Source organism: Equus quagga, chromosome 1 (genome assembly GCF_021613505.1).
Source record: "Equus quagga isolate Etosha38 chromosome 1, UCLA_HA_Equagga_1.0, whole genome shotgun sequence".
In the NCBI taxonomy this organism is placed as follows: Eukaryota; Metazoa; Chordata; class Mammalia; order Perissodactyla; family Equidae; genus Equus; species Equus quagga.
Window position 1 is genome coordinate 104,999,671 of NC_060267.1, and position 17,848 is coordinate 105,017,518.

Below are 17,848 nucleotides of genomic sequence, written 5' to 3' on the forward strand. Positions count from 1 at the left end.
GGTGTCGCCATGGTGACCAAGGGCACCATTAAAGCACACCACTAAATCCCAAGCAGGGATACCAGCATGGGGAGACTGCGGGATAAGTACCCTCCATGGCCTCTTACCCTAGTCTTCAATATGCTCCTGGCGATGGAGGCGTGGCGAGGAAAGCCTATGCTCAGGGACCCGTCTGCAGCCAGAAAGAGCAGGAGCTGCCTGGATCCTGCAAGCATCACCTGTTATCTAAGACAGACTGCACCCCCATCCAGCCTGCAGGCCAACGACCTAGGGCTCTCCTCGGCATCCTGAGCAACACGGATCCCTCCCAGGCCACCTGTGCTGGTTGCAACACACTCCTTCCAAAACAGCTTAATTTCTTGAAAGGAAAACCTATGCTTGCTTCCGTTCTTGCGTCAGTTGACAGCGATCCGCCTTCTGGCCCCCGCCTGTCCACTCAGCAGCCATCCCAGAAGACACCAGGGCCCCTCTACTAAAGTCAAACCTGATAGCTTCTTAGCGCTTGCCCTCCTCCAATTTTTCAGCTTCAAAACTTCCCGTCATTAAACGTGTCTGGTTTTCTGCTTCCTTTCCTCATGATTTTTTTAGTCTCTTTCACAGGTTTATTTATTCACTCATTCTTTCCGTCAATTACTCAACCAATCAATCAGCCCACTTTAATTAGCATCTATTTCGAGCCGGATACCGTGGTAGGGAGAGAGGACACAAAGACAGATGAGGAGCGAGCCCCCTCTCTTTCTTGCAGTGGCGGCTTGCTCCCCGAACACTTGTAAGCCATTTCCCACAAGTCTGGCCCCGTCCTACGTCTATTCTCTCTCCACCTGCTCTCCCGGCATTTCTTAGTTACACCTAGGGGTTTAGGAGCCACTGATATGCCAATGATCTTCAATCTCTCTCAGCAGCCCAGCAGTACCACTTGAGTTTAAGACCTGTATTTTTCAACTCCCTTAGGAAATCCACCTGTATTTCCCACCTAAATTCCACATGCTCAAAACCAAAACCATGACTTTCTCCATTAAATCTGTTTCTCCTTCTGTGTCCCTTTCTTAGATAATAGTGTCACCCAAGCTACAACCCCTGTGTCATCTTTGATTTCAGCTTCTCTCTCTTGCCCCCTCTCCATGAATAGACTCACAGTCAGGGTCCACTGCCCCACAGCCCCTCACTGCCCTCACTGGGTGCAGCCAGCTCCAGTGGGCTCTCCCTCTCCCCCTCTCCTCCTCCTCCTCTCCTCGAGGCCTCACTGTCCTGAATTTTCTCCCCTTCCCAGAGAACTCAGCTTCCATACAGGTTCCCCCTCTCGGCCCCCTAAGTCCTGTCTTAACCCCTCTGCCCTTCTCTCGTGTTCTCTCCCTGAGTATCTCACCTGTTCCTGGAGCTTCAATTTCATCAATCCTGAGATGCATGCTTTGAGCACTGTTCATCTCATCATCTCTGAACCCAGGATGCCCCCCAGGTGGCAGCTGCCATGCAGTTCCAGCTCCCGGAGTGGCAGGGACTGAGATCAGAGCTGTTCCCAGTATCATCACTTCAGCTGAGTTACGCCTTGGTTGGTTAAAATATTTTAAATTAAATTAATTTAAATCAATTGCTGTTTGATGTTTAGAGTGTCTTTTTAAAAGATGACACTGTTTCTGCAGAAAGGCACAGAAACAGACAAGGGTGAAAGCTTACGCTGTAAAGCAAATATAAATCATTCGAGAACAGACCGCCGTCCCATATTTTCTTGCAAAGAAACAACCAAGTACTTAGGGATCTCAGCAGACACCCACGAGTAGATAAAGCTGTATTACATCGTTACTGCAGTCCTACAAACTGCCCGCTACTCTCCTCAGACAATACACCTGTGGAGGGAGACTGATGATTTCTTTGCAAGAAATAAAGAAACTTGAAAGCAACAAGAGCCTGGCGTGGTTATCTCATGTCACACAGGAATAAGTGGAAGGCAGTGCAGAGCAGATGAACAGGAGGTATTTTCGCTTCTGGTAAACATCCTTCTTAACTGGTAGCACTATGTACCTCTGATATATAAAATAATGATGTAACTTGGATCAGATGAAATATGGAATAGCAGGAGTTTCTCATCTTTTGGGGCATAGAGGCCCCCTCAAAAATCAGATATGTTGTACTTTCATTTTCATTTGCCCTATGTTCATCGCAGCACTATTCACAATAGCCAAGACATGGAAGCAACCCAACTGCCCATCAATGGATGAATGGATAAAGATGTGGTATATACACAACAGAATACTACTCAGCCATAAAAAAAGACAAAATCGTGCCATTTGCAACAACATGGATGGACCTTGAGGGTATAATGCTAATGCAAATAAGCCAGACAGAGAAAGACAAACACCGTATGATTTCACTCACATGTGGAAGATAAACACACACATGGATAAGGAGAACTAGCGGTTACCAGGGAGGAAGGTGGGGGCAAAAGGGGTAAAGGGGCACTTATGTACAATGACAGATAAAAACTAGACTATTGGTGGGGCTGGCCCAGTGGCATGGTGGTTAAGTTCATGCACTCTGCTTCAGTGCCCCAGGGTTCACGGGTTTGGATCCCAGGTGCAGACCTACACACCATTCATCAGCCACACTGTGGTGGCGTCCCACATACAAAACAGGGGAAGATTGGCATAGATGGTAGCTCGGGGCCAATCTTCGTCACCAAAACAAAACAAAACAACTAGACTATTGGTGGTGAGCATGACAAAGTCTACACAGCAACTGAGCTATAATAATGTACACCTGAAATTACACAACGTTATACGCCAACATGACCTCAATAAAATAATTTTAAAAAATCAAGTGATAGCCATGGACCTCATCCTAGAAAAATGTACTTATCCACATGATCCCATAATTTTTATACAATTCCGAGGGATTCAGGGGCTTCTTGAAGCATCCATGGACCCCAGGTAAAGAATCTTAACACCCATGCTGATGACTCCACTCCACACCCCTCTCCTGGGCTGCAGACCTCCCCGTCCGCCACCCAACCATCTCCACTTGCAGTCTCACAGGCATCACGAACATAATGGGGCCCCAGACAGATGCACTGTCTCACTCAACTCCAGCCAAACCTCTTCCTCCTACGGCATCCTCCATCCCCCCTATAGTACCACCACGCACCGAGCACTCAGGCAGCACCCTGGGGTTCACCCTAGACCTCCCTGTCCCCTTCACCGCCTCCATTCAGTCACCAGGGGCTGACTCACGCTCTCGGGTATTTCTCAAATCTGTCCTCCTCCCTCCATCCTCTTCTCTCCACCTCAAAGCCGCCACCACCTCCTAGTGAACTACTGCTACGTGGAGTCCAGCCTTGGCTCCTGTCTGCCATTCCACATGTCACAATCACAGTGCCTTTTTATAAAGAAAACCTGGTCATGTCCCGCCTCTGCTTCAAGCCCTTCAGTGGCCCTCCATGGCTTTCATCTTCCTACGAGGCTCGCCCACACACCCTTTGTAAGCTGGCCAGCACCCCTCTCTGCTCCCTCTCAGACTGCCCGCTCTGGCCACACTGAAGCTCTTTCTACTGCTTTCCTGAGCCATGTTCTCTCTCACATGTGCACAGGGACCACATTCTAGATGTCTGCCTTTGTGCTTCCAGGACCTACCACGGCACCTGTAACCCAGTAAAGGTTTAATACATGCACGTTGAATTAATCTTAAGGCACGTGGTTCATAAAACATCAACACAATATGAAACGCCACAGTGAGGCAGAAAAACAGAGTGGGTTCTAGCCCAGCTCCGGGACCCTCAGCAGGTTACGGCAGCTTTCCAAGGCTCAGTGTGCACATCCATAAAGCGGGAATGAGAATACCGACTTCGAAAGGCTGGTGTGAAGGTTAAACAATATGCTTTAAGTTGGTGGCTGCCAACAAAGCAGTGCTGTCCCCTAAGTGGAGACACGTGGGGCCATTTCAAGTCATCACGAAGATGGAGGTGCAGCACTGAATGACCAAGGGCTAGGAAAGCTGGCAATACTGCCGTGCAGGGGCCAGTCCTCACACAGCAACAGCTGCCCTGTTCCTCACGATTTCCAAACGTCCCACCAGACACTCATGCATGGGGGTGGGGGCTGTTCATATTTATTAAGCCTAACTCTGTTTTACATATAATCTCAAAGTAATTCTACCTAATTTTAATATAAACTGAATTTTCCAGAAATGCAATTACCATGTAAATGAGGGAAGGCTGGACTCGCTTTTACTCAGTAATTTCCCAAGCATTATTCATCATTTCAGAAAATCATGTCATAGGGCGCTGCCACCATGGAGTCTGAGTGGCCAATGTAACACCTGCCCCTCGGTCCACACTTGTGTCTGCAGGGTTCGTGGTGATTCTGTAATAACTATGTGGCTTGCTCTCACCTCAAGACGGAAACCACAGAGAAGCAGCATGGACGGTACTCAGCACTCCTTTAAAATATAGCTGGAGTACTATATCGACCTTCTCGAACTTACCTGTGCAGTCAGATGATTCATAAATTGCATCTCGGGGTGGTAAATGTGCTGCTACAAAGCCTCGTCATAAACAAGGGGCGCTGGGCCTGCAAGTGGCCTCAGCGGCGCGGGGGCTGGTAGAGGCCCGGCTGCCGGGCTGACATGGAGCACGCACTTGCTTCCTGGTGTCCATACTATTATTGTCAGCTCACTGGGGCAGTCATAACTGCAACACAACATGTTTGTGACACAGGCTAAAGATCGGGCCTGGCTTCGGCATAGTGAACTGCTGTCTGCTCCAGGGTTCTCACTGGGGGTTCTGGTTCATTACACACGGGGGGCTGTCAAACAGGCAAGAAGGCAGCTGCTGCTGCAGCACAGAGCACAGTGTAAGGCCCGTCGGTGGCCCTTCACTTTCCCAAAACACACTCCTGCTCAAGAACCCTCGATGGCTCCCCACTGCCCATGGGATCACAGTCTGGCACTTGTGTTCCCCCCACCCTGAAGTCTGCCCCAGCCTATGGCTTCCCAACCTCCAGAGCCACCCCAACTCTCCCTTGCCTTAGTCCTCCTCCACTGGGTGGCCCAGCTCAGCTACTCCACTTGGCTGCCCTTCAAAGTAAAACCTCACCTCTTCCAGGAGGCCTTTCCAGACCCCTCTGGGCCACAGTGCTTCTCTATCCAAACCCCGCTGACTGTGCCACCATTTGACAGCTAACATACCCTGCAAAGTCAGTGAGTGAATTCACTTTCACCTCTCCACTAGACGAAGAACTCTCTTAGGTCAGAGGTTTATAAAAATTACGAGGAATCAAATAAAAACAGCAGCGATTTGCATGTTTACTGTGCGACAAGCACCCTGTGAGTATTTACACACATCCCCTCACTTAGGCCTCACGGCGACCCAGAGAGATGGGTGCTCTCCACGTCCCAGTGAAGGCGAGAAAAGAGCTCAAAGAGGCCCACGCCCAAGGTTGACGGAGGCAGAGCTGCGATTCAGAACCCTGTCCACGCAGCCCTGCTCTCCTGCCTGTCCACCTCCGCGTCGCCCCCAGCGTGCTGGCACACGGTCAACACCCGGGCTGGTGGGTGACGACGTTCACCTAAGCGAGCAAGGGAGCCGACACCTTCCGAGGGCTCTGCATGCATTGGGGGGAAGAACACTGGTTTGGGGATCCACTGTGGCAGTCCTGGGCTCACACCCCGCCCCCTCCACTAGCTGTGCGACCCTGTGCACATCACTGAGCTCTCTGGGCCTCAGCCTTTTCATTTATAAAGTGGGCTTGCTAACAGAAACGCTGTGAAGGTTAAACTAATTCACGAATGCAGAGTAAGCGCCAAGCCCAATGTCGGGCCCACAGCAGGTGCTTCGTAAATGATGTTTCCTTAGCTTAGGAGACCTGGGCTTCGAACCTTGGGCATCTGACTCCATCACACCCTCCCCATCTCCCCGATCCCTCAGACCCACGATCACCCCCCATGTCCTGCACTGCTGCACAGTAGGACCACACACGTTCCTACAGACCCTGCCTCAGGTTTCCCTCCACTCCCCTAAATCAGGTTCCCCTCTGCCGGTTCCTCAGCCGCTGTGGGGAGGCCCCGGCTGTGTGACCATCACGAAATGCTGTGGAACTTTCTCCCCAGGCAGTCGGACGGGTCCCAGCGCGTGAGAGGTATCACACACACTCAGCCAGCTGAATGCCCCCAACACCTACCAGATCGCTCCCAGGGACAAAGAAACGCGTAAGAGGCCCTGATGTGCGATGGGTGCTCACTCAACATGTATGGGGAGGAACGAAGAGGGAAGAAAAAGGAAGAGAGGACAGAGAGAGAAGAAGGACGTAGCTAGCTTTGGGCCATTGTCCACAGTTCCTCTTTCTCCTCTGCCTTCGGGTAATTAATAACCACCCACACTTCACCGGCCAGCTCGTGGGTCTCTGCCTCCCGGGGCCATGTTTACCCTCAGCACAGGGAGGTTTTGTAATGGCCTGTTGACTTCTGCCTGCACTCTGACCTCTAAACTTGTCTAGAGGTGACATCCACAGTCCCGAGCACAGGACAGGGTACACAGGACACTCAATAAATATTTGCCTCCCGGGTAAGCAATTGCCCTGGTCCCGGAAGCCCAGCGGTCATGAGACAATGAGAGGCCAGCTCAGGGCCGCGGGATGCTGCTGCTGGGAAGAGCCATTGGAGAGTCAGGAGGAGGCCAGGTGGGACAGGGCGGGAGGGTCAGCGCTGGCTTCCTGCAGGAGGAGACAGCTGGCTGATGAGGGAGGGAGGGACGGAGGAAGGCAAAGTGCTGCCCGTCACCCTGCCGTGAGCGCAGGGAGGCCTGGGGTGAGGGGCAGGGACAGGGCCCGTGTGAGGGATGAGCCAGCGGGGTGAGGGAAACTGACATCTCCTCCCTCCAGGTAAGACAGGCGATTCTGGCAGAGGCTGCCCACCTTGTAAGCTTCCTAACGAGCTGCTCTCCCACGGGGAAGGACAGCCAAGCGAACAGAGCATTTCCTGCAGCATTTTCAATGATGTGAAAAACTGTGAATATCCTACCAGTCCAACAATCACGGAACAGTCTGTGATGTCATGGGTTATTCACTCAGTGGAGGTTAAAGACCATCTTTTGGCAAAATGGGGCGGGGGGGGCGGGGAACGCTGTGCGATGGACTGTTAAATGGAAAGGCAAAACATTAACTTCTATCACGTTACGATTAAACAAGGTACAGACTATGGTTATACGCCTCTAAGTAGCAGAGGGGAAGATGCACACAATTCGAGGAGACTGTTTTTCGCTTTGGAACAGTTGTTACCATACCGTTCGGGCACAGCTGCCCCAGGTGACGGTAACTACCAGGGAGTCCTGAGGGGAAGCGTTACGCAATGGAAGCCGAGCCTGGCAGTGGGAGGCAAACGGCCTGGGCAGGCACGGCAGGGCGGCCTCTGTGCCCTCATCCCGGTGCAAAGTGGGGCACGTGTGGATGAAGGTGCTGGAAGGCTCTGTCTATGCACAGTCTAGGCTACCATCCCCAGGCACCCAAACACGAACTGAGGGGTTGCTGGGACAGTGTTTTGCAGATGTGATTAAAGGCCATCATCAGCCGACTGTAAGAAAGGGAGATGATCCTAGATAACCTGGGTGGGTGGGCCTGACTCAATCAGCTGAAAGGCCTTCCATGCAGAACTGAGGTGTCCCTAATGAAGAACTTCCACCTGCAGGCAGCAGCTTTGGCTCATGCCAGAGTCCCACCCGCCCTTTCTGACAGCCTGCCTTCCAGGTCCCAGACTTGCCCTGCCAGCCCCCAAAACCACCAATTCCTCACACTGAACCTCTCACTAGACATCTCCTTATGCTTCTGCTGCTCTGACTGAAGCCTGCCTGACACAGGTGACAATGGGGTGGGGACGAGGGGGGTGCAGTGGGAACTCTGGAGGAAGACAGTGACTCCTCATCAATTCCAACTGCTCTGGAGTGAGCTGGCCAACCGACTCTAGGCTGACGGCAACTGGGGGGCCTCTGTAACCTGCCAGCCCCCCAGTCAGCCATCCACCGCAGTCCACCCAGGCTCACAGCTCTCGCTGCTCCCCAAATGCCCCTTCAGGCCTTTGCTCATCACTGTTCCCACCACATCTGTCAGGGCCAGCCCACATGTCACCCCAGCCTGGAGCCTCTGGAACATGCTGACCCCATGTCCTCCCCTGCTCCAGCATGCTCTGGCTGCCAGGCCCCCAACTCAACCGTTCTCTCACTAGTGACACCAGCATAGCCCCTCACTTGTCACAGCACTTGTCATGCTAACCTTGAAAGAAAGGGGAACTGAGGCCTAGAGAGATGAAGTGACATGAACAGCCAGGGAAGGACAAGGTGGCCTGCACTGAATCACACAGTTGGCAAGTGGTGGGGCAGGATTCTCGACTCCAAACGCCAGCTCATTCCATCCTTCTTCATTGCTGTCTGTCTTTGTCTTCTCTGCCCAATTCTGGAGGGCAGGATGCACAGACAACAATTCTCGTAACCCACCCCCAACCAGTGTCTGGAACGGCACTAACATGCAGCAGGCACAAAATAACTACCACACTCGTCTCTGGTTTAGTTTTCCAACAGCACTGCGCTTCGACTGGCGCTGAGACCAAAGCAACTTTGACTCCTCCATGCCTGCTCCGGAGGGGGGTCCCCGTTTCCCAGGGAGACACAGGCGCATGGGCAGGAGCCGCGCAGTGCCAGGCACCCGGAGGCGATCGTGAGGGTTAACGGCACCCCCCAGGCCCCCTCGCAGTGCTCGAACTGGCTTTCTCAGGGGCGGCCAGCCCTGCAGAACCCCTCCCACCCAGCAACCACTCGGACTTTGGGGGGCCTTTGTGCTCTAATAAAGACGGTATTACTGAGTCGCAAAGCCTCCCACTTTTCCAACCTTCTTCGCTGCCAGGGTTCCCGCTAAAGGTGAAGCGCTGTCATTCAAGGCCAAAGAAAGGGCTGAATCAAGATGCTAAACTCTTTTGACTTAATGTTACCATCTACGGCTCTGCGCGGATCACCGTTGTGGGAGAAGCCTCCCATCTCGGCACAAAGGCCCCTGGGCGGCCGCCTCGGGGGTCCCGGGTTCTGGGGGCCGAGGACAGGGATCTCCCGCGTGGCCGCCCGGGCTCTCTGCATGCATCTCATGAACGCTCTAGTTTCTTCTCTGAATGCAGACATCAGCCGGCCGCTGGGAGAGCCCCGCCACCAACGCCGTTCCCGCTGGCTTCAAGCGCAACAAAGGCCACTTGAGGGCCGGGAGACAGCGCTGCCCAGTTCCTTTCCTGGGCCTGTTCTCTCCCCTTTCACACATCTCCCCCTTTATTCCTCCCTTTACTCCTGCTTTCTGCCTCATTGAATCCATTAGCCACTTTATAGGGTGCTCCCGAAGAATAAATTTTCTGTGTGGGGCTTCTGATGGCTTCCCCGCTGGCGACTCCAAGCCGGCTGCATCTCCATCTGGCAGCTCTCAGGCAGGCTGGCTGGGGCAGGCGCCCTCACCTGCCAAGGGGTCCCGCCCTGCTCCTCCCGACCCGGGTCGGCTCTGACTCCCCGTGATTCCAGGGCAAGCAGCTTGAGTCCTGGGAGCCTTTATCTTCTCATCTGCCAAATGGGGATGATGACAGTACCCTTCTCACAGGGTTGCTTCGAGGACTGAATGGGTTAATGCAGCGAGGGACTCAGCACAGCGCCCGGATCAAGCAAAGGCCACTCAAGCATCTGCTTTACCAGGTCATCATGCAGACGGCACGGGCTGTTTAAGAGTCCTCGTGCCACCTCCAATTCCTCCACTTGTTGGTGAATGAAGGGAGGGAAAGAAAAAAAAATCAATTCAAGGCTCTATGCGGCTGTTTCTGTGTGAGTGCGCCTGCCTGTGTGTGTGTGTTTTCTTTTTTCCTGCCTTGGTGTCCTGGAGCTCTGAAAAGAATAAAAACAGAGCCCTGGAGCAGTGAAAAGGCAGGATTCTTCTTAAAATCCCAGCTAATCCTGCAGCTTCCTTTAAAGTGGCGAGGGGAGGAGGTAGGGAAGGGACCAGAATTGTTTTTGCAGCGTCCTCCCCTCCCAGCCACTGCTCCTGGAGACCAGGAAACGAGGGGGAAAAATCCATAAATCATCCACCGAGAGGAGGAGAGAGAAGGAACCGGGCAGGGGAGAGAGCAAAGAACAGGAGCCAGCTGGGGAGGGAGTGGGGGCAGCACCAGGGGACTCTGACTATCTGGTGGGCGGGATGGCTGCCTGCAGAGGGCAGAGCATCCTGGGCGAGCTGCCCCGATTCAAAAGCCAAAGGACAGCAAGGACTCGGACTCCTGTGCAACATCATGCCCTCCAGCACCAAAAAGTGTCTCTGATCTGATCACTTCTCTCCATTCCACTGCCACCCCCACGCTGGTCCCCCCTAACAGGGCTCCCCACAGCCTCTCTGTCCCCTACACATCCATGCACAACTAGCAGCCAGAGCCGGCTTCTAAGGGAGAAAATCAGATCATGCCATCCCTACTTAAAAACTTTCAGTGGCTCGCCATTGCACTTAGAATAAAACCCCTGACCCTCCACCACGGCCTGCGAGGTCTGTCCCTGCGCATTTCCCTTGCCTTGTCTCATGCCGCCATCCTCCTCCACCATGGGCTCCGCCTGGCCCCAACTTGCTTCGCCTCTCCAATTCACCAGGCCCTTCCCACCTGAGAACTTCGTACGTGCTCCTCACCTGGCCAAGCCCTTCCCCTCCACCCCATCCCAGGTGGGGACTCCTCTTCAGGAGGGCTCCCCCTCACCCCTCTGAGGAGGTCCCCTGCCCCATTCTTCCCTCTCACAGCCCCGCTTCTGCCGTCCGCAGCATTACTGGACTTGTTCATTCTCTGCCTCCCTCACCAGGCCGTAAGCTCCATGGTCAGTGGGGGCCTTTTCACTCCCCACCAAAAAGAGCCCCCCACCTGGTGCCTGGCACATAGCAGGTGCACAGTGGGCACTTGCCGGGGTACTGAAAGCTAGAATGAGTGAGTGAGCAACACCCACAGCAGGTGAGCATCTGGAAACAAGAAATAGCACATTCGGGGGCTGGAAAGGCCGGGTGAGATCTTAAGGATCCTTCAGAAAAGGTGTCCATTGCAAACCATCACTGTAGCTTTTCAGTGCTTGAAACGGTCCATCCTTTGAACGACAGCAGTTTAGATGTTAGTTTCTTGTTAAATAGCAAACAGTTTGCATGAATTAGTTTAATAGTTTAATAGTTTAGACATTTTCGTAAAGTGCCAGATAGTGAGTATTTTAGGCTCTGTGAGTCACATGGTCCCTGTCACGGCTACTCAACTCTGCTGCTGCATTAAAACAAAAGCAGCCACAGACAACGGGTCAACGAACGGACGTAGCTGTGTTCCAATAAAGCTTTATTGACACAAACAGGCCGTGGGCTGGATGTGGCCCTAAGGCCATGGCTGGCCAATCCCTGGATTAGACTAAAGCCCAGCAAAGCCACAAGACAAGGACACATAGAAGGACCAGCTTTTCAGTCTTCAACAAATACACATAACAGGTACTGGGGAAATATCACAAAACCACAATGTTGCTTCACATGCTGTCATAGCATACAACAGAATAAAGACAGGAACAACTAGACTTTACCTGAAAGCATTGTTTCATAGAATACAAGGGATTTCAGTCGTCTCATTCTGGATGTCAGCTGTTATGTTTGCTCAAATGGGAAATTCTGAGAGTCATTTTCACTCTGGAGGGACTGCAGAGACACTGAGGGCTCAGTATTTGTTGAATGTGTGGCTGAATGGATGGATAACAAAAATGGAGATAGGGTGTTTCCCTGGGTGACTATAAAAGCAGACTCCGTCAGTAATTGGATGAGAGGTAAAGAGAGAAGTTGTCAAAAGTGACTTAATGGTTTCAGGCCTATGAAACCAGGGGGAGAGCTAGTGGCAGGGAGGGGCAAGATGAATTTGGTTGCTGAATAAAAAACAAGGTAAGATCAAAGACAGTCTTTTCAATGAATGGACATCCACATGTAAAATAATGAATCTAGACTCAGATCTTACACCCTTTACAAAAATTAACTCACAATGGATCATAAACCTAAACATAAAATGCAAAACTATAAAACCCCTAGAAGGTAACAGAGGAGAAAACCTAAATGACCTGGGGTATGGCAATGACTTTTTAGATACACCACCAAGGGCATGATCCATGACAGAATTAACTGATAAGCTGGACTTCCTTAAATTAAAACTATCTGCTCTGTGAAAGACAATGTCAAGAGAATGAGAAAACAAGCCACAGACTGGGAGAGAATATTTGCAAAAGACACATCTGATAAAGGACTGGTATCCAATGGACACAAAGAACTCTTAAAACTCAACAAGAAGAAAACAACCTGATTACAAAATGGGCCAAAGACCCTAACAGATATCTCACCAAAGAAGATGTACAGATGGGAAATAAGCATATGAAAAGATGTTCCACGTCACCTGTCATAAGGGAAATGCAAATTAAAACCACCAGACACCACGACACCCCTGTCAGGATGGCCCAAGTCCAAAACACGGACAACACCGAAAGCCGGTGAGAAGAGGGAGCAGCAGGAACTTTCACTCGTTGCTGGGAAGAATGTGAAACGGTACGGCCACTATGGAAGACAGCTTGGCAGTTTTGTATAAAATTAAACATACTCTTACGATAAGACCCACAACTGGACTCCTTGGTGTTTATCCAAAGGAGTTGCAAACTTATGTCACACAAAAATCTGTACACAAATGTTTACAGCAGCTTTATTCATAATCGCCAAGCTCGGAAGCACCCAACACATCCCTCAGCGGGTGAACAAACTGGAACATCCAGACAATGAGATATTATTCAGTGATAAAAAAGAAATGAGCTATGGAGCCATGAAAAGGCACGGAGGAACACGCATGTTACTAAGTGAAAGAAGCTCGTCTGAAAAGGCCACATACCGTATGATTCCAATGATATGACATTCTGGAAAAGACAAAACTATGGAAACAGTAAAAAGATGTGGTTGCCAGGGGTTGGGAAGGGGGGAGAAGCAGCAGCAGGGCACAGAGGATTTTCAGGGCAGTGAAACTATTCTGTATGATACCGTGTTGGTGAATGCATGTCATTACACATCTCTCAAAACCCACGGAATGTACAACACCAAGAGTGAAGCCTGACGTAAACTACGCACTCTGGGTAATTACGTCGTGTCAGTGTCAAATTGTAACACATGTACCACTCGAAGGATGTTGACCGTGGGGACGCTACGCTTGCCTGGGGTAAAGCGGTATGTGGGAACTCTATACTTCCCTCTCAATTTTGCTGTGAACCTAAAACCGCTCTAAAAAATAAAGTCTTTAAAAACAAAAACAAAAAAACAAGGACACAGGAAAATCACCAAGATGTCTCCAGGTTCCGGTCACTTGATTTCAATTATCCATGTTCCAATCATCTAGAGTGAAAGTGCTTGTCCTCTAGATGACAAGTGAGAAACAGCCTGGAAGTTTCCTCCTGAAGAAAGCAGGTGTTCCGGAATCCTGCGTTTTCTCAGGACTTAATATACACCTGAGATGGGTTCTTATTTACTTTTTTTAATCCAGTCTTCCGGAACTTCCTGAAGAGTCCGGAGAGAGGAATAACAACACAGAACCAAAACTGCAGCCGTCGCCCGGGGGTCGGGGATAGACGGCCAACCGGGCACCGGCCGGGTGCTCAGACCACGATGGATGTGCTCACGTTGAAGCTGCACATGGGCTCCCAGCTGGAGGTGTCAGAGCAGACGAGGGAAGGCAGACAAGCCCAGCTCCGCTCTTTCCAAGTGGGGTGGCCTTGGGCAAACCTTGCAACCTCTCTGGGCCTCCATTTCCTTATTTGTAAAATATGGTTTAGACTTAAACACCAAGATGCCTCCCAGCTCTGACACGCCATATTCTAATCCTCCAGAGCCAGTTCTCAGCCATGAGAATCCTGCGTTCTTCGGACCTGATCGTCTAACTGTTCTGTTTAATGCCAGCACCAACAGGTACACTGAGTCGCAACTGCTTACGTGTCTGTGTCTGCCCTGCTAGGCTGCACACTCTGCAGGACAAGCCTGCCCAGTGTCCTCTCCACCGTATGCCAGCGCCTCACAGGGAGCCCCGGACACACGCAGAATTCATTCATTCCACAGATGTTTATTAAGCAAAGTTACGTGGCACCTTGCCACGCGCTGAAGCTGGAACCTAGTTAGTATCTCTCAGCCCAGCGCAGCTTCTTCTGGGGGTGGCGGTCACCTGCTCTGACCCTGGAGAGATCCCAAATGCCAGTCTCTGTGATGTCAGAAGACTATGGCACCTGAGGCAGGTGCAGCACAGGATGGAGCTGAAGGACACCTGCGGAGGTTGTTCCCGGGGGAGACGCTCGGGCCAGCGCAGCCTGGGGTCACGCACTGCCCCCCGGCCACTGAGAGCATGGCCACGCCTTCACCTACGGCCTGTCCAGGCCTCACTGGGACCTACCTGTTCGTGACCTGATCCCAAATCTCGCAGCTGAAAGGCGGAGCCTGCAGTGCCAGCCTGGCCGCCCTGAGCAGGCGACGTGCTCGTTGAAGTGACTTAAAGTGGGGGTCATAGTTTTTACCCTGGAGACAGGAGGGGGCCAGGAACTTTTTCTTGAACTAATGAAATTTCAGAAATTTCTGTTTGAGGCCTGAGTATGAGAAGTGGGCTGAAACTTGGGATGAAGAGGAAATGCCAACTCAGCCGTGGCCTGGATGATGGCGGGAAGATGGGGTTCTCTTTGATGAGTGGCCTCATGAAAACAGCTCTGGCCAGGGTTCTGCAGGCAGGGGGCAGGGGTGACCTCTGCCTGCTCAGGAAGACTCAGATGACCCAGTGTTTATTTTTAGCTGTTTTTGTACAGAACCTGATAAACCTTTGGACGTTGGGCTCATGTCCAAGGTGAGGCAAGGAAGAAAGAGTAACAAGAGCCTCAGACCCTCTCCTGAAGAGCCACGTGCCCATCCAGGGACTCCTGGTCTCCTGAAGCTGTCAGATGTCACCCCAGGGACCCCTTCATCATTTGTAAACCGTGAGGAAGCTGGGCCAGCAGGCTCTAGTTATCCTGACCCAACACTTACTTGCTGTGTGCCCTTGGACAAGTCCCTTCCCCTCTCTGAGCCTCAGTTTCCACAGGCATAAAATAAGGGTCGGGGTGGACCAGATGGTCTCTAAGGAATCTCACAGCTCCAGCAAACCACATCTCAGCCTGGATGCTGACCCCGGTCTTGGGCGTGGAACACAGGGAAGAGCCCATGAAACCCAGCCTTCAGGAAAATGCTTAACTGGCTCATCTGATTTCAGCATTTCCCTTAAAAGCACCACTTAGATCCAGCTGCAACAAACAACCATTGAGCACCTACTGTGTGCTAAGCTATCTCATTAACCACCTTTTCATAACCAGCCCATAAGAAAATTGTCACTGTCCCCATGTCACAGATGACAGGCACTACGGTACACTCTTCCACAGTACGGGTCATGAGGTCACCAAGGCTTGGGGTTAATCCTGGCCCCCTGCTTCCTGCCTGAGGTCCCCGAGCACGTCAGGTAACCCTCTGAGCCTCAGTTCCTCATCTGTGACATGGAGCTCCTGCAAGCCCTGTCTCATGGGCTTGTGTCAAGGTCTGAATGGAAGGGGCATGCGAAGTACTCAATAACTATTACTTATTACTCCTTATCAGTATTATTACTGCTGCCATCCTTACCATTTCTACTAGAGGTGAGAAAGAGTAGGCTCAGGAAGGAGGTGGGAAAGGACGTCACTCAAGACACCACAATGCTCTAAATTTTAATCGAGTCCAAGGACAGGCAAGGTGGGAGTAGCTCTGGGTCCACGCTGAGGAGCAAAGTGGCCACACAACTCTGGCCAGTCTAGGCAACCTCCAGCCTCAGGGTCTCTGCTAGAAAGGAGAGGCAGGTCTCCCCAGCCTGCAGGATCTGACATGATTGTGCAGATGAAAGACCCCAGGTTGGGGTCGAGCGAGCAGAGGCCGTGGGTGTACACTCTGCCCTGACTCCCCGCACGCCTCTTCCAAAATGCCCAAGGACGCAGCCTGCCCCTCCTTCCGGGAAACCCGGTCCCTGCATTAGAGTTCTGACACACAGGCTCCACGGCCCAGCCAACGGCCAGTGGCCCCACCATGCGATCGAGCTTCCTCCTGAGGGCTGAGTGGAACCAAATTTCGCCACGGCCTACGTCCTGGGCCCAGGTGTGCAAGGCCACATGTGCACACAGACAACTGACACGTGTGCACGCGCCAAAACCCCATCCCAGCAGCCTCGCCGCAACCACACACAACGCCACCCGGCCAAGCCCCGCGGCCACAGCCTTGGCTACCCAAGAAGGCATAAGTAGAGCAGACGGAAGAACAACGCCAACCCTGCCCCTCCTCCCATCTCCTTACGGTTCACAAAGTGCTCTCACACACGTTATCTGGGTACGGCAGAAGCCATGCTTTAATCACCTCTAGATGTCCACTGAATAATGCGAGGTATGGAGTAAATACTCAGAAACTACTTCTGGAGTGAGTAAATTTCATCTTTATAATGAGGTTTCTAAAAAATCACCACTACTCAGTACTTACTACTCATTCCACGCTCTGCTAATGTGCTGAACGGGCATCCTTGCATTTCCTCCTTCAAACACCTGTGAGGCGAGCGAAATTATCAACCCCCGTTTTGCAGAAGAGGAAACTGAGGCTCAGAGAAGTTAAGTCATGTGCCCAAGGTCACAGCTAGTGTGTGACGGCCCTGAGATGTGAATCCTGACTCCAGGCCTGGTCCTCCCCTGCAGTCACGGTCTTCTCCTCTATAGGTGGAAGAGGCAGCAGGGAGGGCAACAGGAGCCACGTGTGTGTGTCTGAAGAAGTATACCAAGACTGCAATAATTTTTATATTTGGAAAACCAGGAAAATTCTATTGTGTTTATGGTTCAACCCAGAGAAAGCAAAGATCGGCAAAACTGTCTTGGCTAAAGGGACACGAGAGTCTCTGTTCCCCCTTCTCTGGTCCCCAGGCACAGTGATGATGACTTTTCAGTACGTCCCCAGCCTCCTTGTAGCCCATGGCATAGCGCTTGTTGAACTCTCTTCTCTGCTCCCCTAACTTCCCTCCTGCAGCTCCACCACCTCCAACGTTCTAGTAGTTTCCTCTTGATCCCACCTGCCACTGTGGGAGCCAAGGACACCATCTTCTGTAAAAGGACCCAGAGTTGTTAACTTCTGTTTCCTTGGAGTTTTTATCTCTAGCCCCTGCCCTAACCAATAGCTTAGAATAAAGTTTATGAGCAACTGCCTACCAGAAGCAGGCAGGCAAGAAGAGACGTGGTCAGGGTGACCCGGGCATAAGAAAAGCTTTATTTTCCTCTCTTCCATGAGAATAAACAAGAAGCACAAGTGAGGAAACTAACAGCACTGACATTCAGCCACAGGATCAGTGGCAATAGGGAATGGTGGGGACTGTGGCCAACCAGAGTACCCTTGGAAGGAGGTGGCCGCTGCTCAGCTCAGCCAAATGCTGCCATGTAGGTATGGGGGTCCAGTGCTGCCAAATGTTTCAACTTCCCAAGGGAAGCCAGAATCATATTTCATTTTTCTACGTGAAATCTCCTGATTTCTAAATGTTGGCAACCAATTCTTCCCCGCCCCTGTCTTTTTTAAAATAGAACACATGAGTGGGCTGGACGTGGCCATGAGCTATAACCTCTGTATCCATCCTTGTGGCACAGATGGCCATGCTCCCCAGACGACCCTGGGCTCCCCTACGTTTCCAAGCCTCCCTTGCAGTTAGGTGAGGTTGGGCCTCAGGTCCTGGCCAGCGGCCTTTGAGTGGAAGAGCCATAGTAACTTCCAGG

The 17,848-nt window shown here is 51.7% G+C and overlaps 1 protein-coding gene across 1 annotated transcript in view; it reads right to left on the reverse strand.

Moving 5' to 3' along the window:
- The window catches only part of SLC6A11 (solute carrier family 6 member 11), a 121,836-nt gene that overhangs the window by 75,366 nt on the left and 28,622 nt on the right, over window positions 1-17,848 (reverse strand). The gene's annotated exons all lie outside the window — the stretch shown is intronic.